Source organism: Semicossyphus pulcher, unplaced genomic scaffold, assembly GCF_022749685.1.
Source record: "Semicossyphus pulcher isolate SPU_LCO1_2020_fin unplaced genomic scaffold, fSemPul1.0.p SCAF_10, whole genome shotgun sequence".
NCBI lineage: Eukaryota > Metazoa > Chordata > Actinopteri > Labriformes > Labridae > Semicossyphus > Semicossyphus pulcher.
The window spans coordinates 7,397,732-7,402,798 of record NW_027211604.1 but is presented as its reverse complement, the minus strand read 5'-3'; positions in this window follow the sequence as shown (position 1 = coordinate 7,402,798).

Here is a 5,067-nt window from a genome sequence, read left to right as displayed (position 1 = left end):
GCAGAGCTTAATCCAAACTCTGGAAAGGTAGAACAAAAACATCCAGAATGTTACCGAAGGGATGGCAGAGGAAAGTGCCACGGAGGCTCCTCACAGTCCCATTTCATCTCAGCCGTCATGTCTAGTCAAGCTCCATGGCAGCAACAGCTGACAGGACAGAAACACATGTGAGGGAAACACTGCAGAGGAAAGATGTCGAGTGTTGGAAGAGAGCTGCTAAACAAGGCCGTGCTGCTGCCAGTTTGGAAGATCGGATTCAGTTTTTGGAAGAAGATCTGACTGAATCTAAAACATATTTGTCATGGATTGTGCCTTGAGGAAGCAAATGTTAATTAATGCCAAAAAAATCTAGAACATCTACACTTTGTCATACAATACTTTAAGTGACAGAGAAAGATACTTTTCGCATGCTGGGTTAGTGTTTCATTTATATTTTGGAGCAGTGAGGTTGAGATCTGCAGCTGTGCAGTTGGCTTATTTCTGAGTCTACATGCGTACAAAGAGCGACGCGGTAAGTTACCTCACATTCGAAGCGGCCTTTATACATTCACAGGCAGCATTCCCAGTGTGTTTAGGTAAGAACCTAAACAGTATTTCATCATTTTTTGTGTGCATGTTGTCACCAGCTTAAGTATTGAGTGTGCTGCCGTTGGCTAGCACTGTTAGCAATGTGACGCACGCCTTCACTCTTCGTATTCCAAAACACCTACCCGTATTTATGAGCCAAATGTCATGAACTTGTGTCAGAAATTCAGTTCATGGGGAGTCAAAATTGCTCGTGTTGGCAGGAAGCTTCGACTGCCAAAGGGATGTGTTTTGTAAACAGTGGAAAAAAACATCTGGAAGCTCTTATTTTTAATTAGCCCCGGCCTAAAGTTGGACTTCTTAATAAAATGTTGTGTTTTTTTCTGCCATAAAATGATGCAAAGGCCTTTTTAAGCTGATGTGAAAAGCCAGTTAGAACTCAAACAGTATTTTTTCATATAAAATCACACAGTACAGTTGTTGGGTTTTTGTTTTGTGTGTGCAGCGTGCCTTCTGAAAATTAGATCTGCAGGCTCAAAGTTTATTTCTGATCTCTTTGAAATGATGGATGTTGTGTTCTGATGTTGGAGTTTTCTGATGTTTTATTGCTCGAGACAATCTTTTATGTCTTGACGATTGTTTGCAGACTAGTTCTCTATATAAAAAGTTCCAAAATTCAGCTCTCTCTTGGTTTCAGTCCTACCTCTCAAATCGGAAACAGTTTGCGACAATCAATAACACCAGTTTCCCCTGCCCCAGTCAACCAAGGCGTGCCCTCAGGGCTCTGTGCTTGGCCCCCTCCTCTTCACCATCTACACGCTCCCACTCGGTCAAATCATCCGCCACCACGGCCTCAACTTTCACTCCTACGCTGCCGACACTCAACTCTATCTCTGCATCAAACCATCCACACAGCTCCCCCCTCAATCTCTTGTCAACTGCCCGCAGGAAATAAAAAACTGGATGTCATCTAACCTTCTCAAACTCAACAGTAATAAAACAGAGCTCATGGTTGCGGGTCCTAAGGCACTGCTCCGGAAGGTTGGAGATCTGCTCCTCTCCGTTGACGCAACCTCGGCGTCATCCTAGACTCCACCCTCTCTTTCCTGGCTCACATCAAATCGGACACCAAATGTGCTTTTTACCACCGCCATAACATTTCCAGACTCTGTTGCAGAGACCCTTATTCATGCTTTCATCACCTCCCGCCTGGATTACTGCAATGGAGTCCTGTCCGGGGTTCCTAGCAAAGCCCTGGACATGCTCCAGTACGTCCAAAACTCAGCCGCCAGGGTTTTCAACCCCACCAAGCCCCGGCAGCACATCACCACCACCCTCATCCATCTCCACTGGCTCCCTGTCAAGTCCAGCATCACCTATAAAATCCTTCTCACCTACAAGTCTCTCCATTACCTCGCCCCCAAGTACCTAAAGTACCTCCTCCGTCCCTATATCCCATCCCGGAGTCTGCGGTCCTCAGCTGCAGGCCTGCTCTCCATCCCTCACTCTCGCCTCCGAACTGTTGGGAACCGAGCCATCAGTGTTGCAGCCCCCACCCTCTGTAACTCTCTGCCTGCAGAGATACGCAACGCCACCTCCCTGGACATTTAAAAAAAAATCTGTTTGGACTATAGTTCACCACCTCTTTCTGCCTATTTGTTTGCTTGTTTTGTTCTGTTGTCTGTTCATTATTTACTCTGTAAAGTGGTCTCGGGTCCCATGAAATTATTAGTATTACTATTATCGAGAGAGAACACTTCTTACTTTCACATAATGGATGTATGGCTCTTCTCCAGTCCTGTTGAGTCAATGTGGACCTTTATACAAGAACTTCCCAAGGATAAGCTGCTACACAAACAGAACAATGTTGAAAACAACCAGTCTGCTCTTGTGCCGCTCAAGTTGCATACAGCAGGAGGATGTAGAAGAATTCAATGGCAATGTCATTCTCTGTTATATGCCGTTTCATGTTACATTATATTATATTCATGTTCTAACAATGACGACCCATATGGACAACAAAATAGGCACACATGTTTCACGAATGCAGTAAAACATAATGCATCTCTATTGTTTGATAAATGTACCACTGTTAAGTACACTGAATAAGTGCTTGGAAAACCATTGTTATTTTTAGTCCTACACAGGGCTGTCGACTGAAAAAGTAACTATGTATCGCACATTTGCTGTGATTAATCGCTTTTTTCTTCTTAAGACTGAAACTTGTAATAATGGATATTTAAATCTAAAATCAGGAAATTAATGTAGAATCAACACAAAAGAAATTAAGTTAAAATACTATTGTTTAATAGGCATCTTTTTAACTATAAACAGATTATCTCCTGTGAACCACAGATTTCCAATAAATCCCTGAAGGCCATTTCTTATGTACTAAAAGAAATAATAACAAAACCTAGAAGGCCAAGAAGTTGAATTTCAAAACCATCATTGTCCTTATCCATCTTTAGCCAAGATTGTTGCCGCTGGATCACATGGCTGTATTCTCCAGTGCGAGCGTAATAGATACTGGACAGTGTATTAATAACCGTGGGCACGGTGTTCGGTGCTACAGGCAATTGTGTTTGAGGTGTCTGTTTCTGCGTGTATTAGAGGGAGCGCGCATCAGAATGAGCGCGCATGATGGAGGGCTTGGTGTCTGTCTCTGGCTGTTTTTGGCTGGTGAGTGGCTCGAGCAGGGATGTCCCTGAGGTGAAGCAGGCGTTGGTGGAGGCAGCAGTGAGCGTGTCCTCATCAGGTCAGCACCAAACCCAAAGCAGTATCATGATGTGAGGAGACGATGGAAACAAAAGCTTGCTGTCTCTCAGTCCTCTGTCTCATAAATAACTTAATTTCGCTGCGTCAGCAAATACACTGATGTTTCCTTATGAGGAAGAGCGCTACAGTGCATTCCTGTGTGAGTAACAAACAGAGACTGGTGCATTGTGAACTTGCCGATGTGTGGCCAGTGTTTCCACATCACATGTAGACTTCCACACACATTGTACTCTTTTTTTGACTGTATCAAGTTTTAATTCACAATCTACTTTAATCTGATCACTTTGCTTTGCTTCCGTCCCCCAACACACCTGCACCTCTGCTCTCTGCACAGCTGCTGGCCCCGCCCCCCTGTTTCTGTCTGCCTCTCTGTCTGCTTTGTTGACTGTCTTCATCAGCAGTCTTTTTTAATTAAGTTACAAAAGTTAAATATTTTCTCTCACAATTCAAAACAGCACGTGACCTGCGCGTGCACGAGGGACTTTATTAATGACGTAGCGATCAAAACATTCGATCGATCATTACCAAATGACATCGGTGAACAATTGGAGCGGACATTACCGTCATTTAATTGCAACTTCAGGACACGTTAAAGAAATCTGAAACAGTGGCGGCAATAATTTCGCACTGATGGCAATCTTACTAATGTGGCCACAGCACTTTGGTCCGGGTGTACGATACGGCCCTATGGCTGAAACTTAGCTCGTTAGAGGGCCCCCACTGAACGTGGGCCCTGGGGCAGCCGCACCCTCTGCCCCCGCGGTTGGCCTGCTACAGGCTACATTATGAGTGCACTACACTTTTTTTTTTTGTTTTGAGGTTAACCGGATATACCTTTTTTTTTAATAGAATATTCAAATATTGATATGCCTTCAAATGCCCATCCCTAGTTTACATAGGACTACATTGCTTATGATTATTAGAATGCTCCAGTTGCCATATCATAATTCACTAGATTCAGAGGATGACAAGTTTACATTGAAAACAATTAAAAGTTTGCAATTATTGTAATTTATTCCATCTGGAACTGGGAAAAAAATCTCACATTGCTGAGCGTAGACTATGAGATGTGTTAGAATGCTCCAAAGTGAATTTGGTAGACTTTTTGGCTGTGATTATTTTTGTTGTTTTGTGCTGAACTCTCTTGCTCAAATGTTCAAAGTGTCCTCTCAACTTCTTTCCTCTCTCCTCACACTTTTTGATGGCCTTTTTTGATATTGCCTGTCATTCACTGAGCGCTGTTTTTCTCACATATTTTCCACTCTGCCAAAGATGATTGACATTGTCAAGCAGAAAAGAAAAAAAAGTCACATTAAAATGTTTACCTTGGATGTCCCCCACCTCCACTAAAAGAGTGGTTTTTTGTGCAGATATTCTTTGGTCCCTGCAGGCTGTCACATTCTCCCCAACGTCTTGCGTGGTCTGCCGTTACTTTGTATGCTGGGGCATCTTAAGATAGGAAGGGTAAAATGTGTTTAGAAAAAAAAGACTTAATTTTGTAGAAGCATAACTCCAAGGTCTACTAGTTCATCTAAACTTTAAGAGGGGAATTCAGAGGAAATATAAAACATACCTTTGAATTTAGTTGTTAGGAAATAGAAGGGGGAACAGAGGCTCTGTTCAATGGACTGCAGCTTGCACAGGCTGTAGTTGACCTTTAAAAAGAACCCAGCAATGGTCACATACTAGAAATTGACAACACAATTTTTACTCTGCCTTGTTATGAAAGGCTAAGCCCCGGTGTGTGAGCCGTCTGTTGGGTTCAAC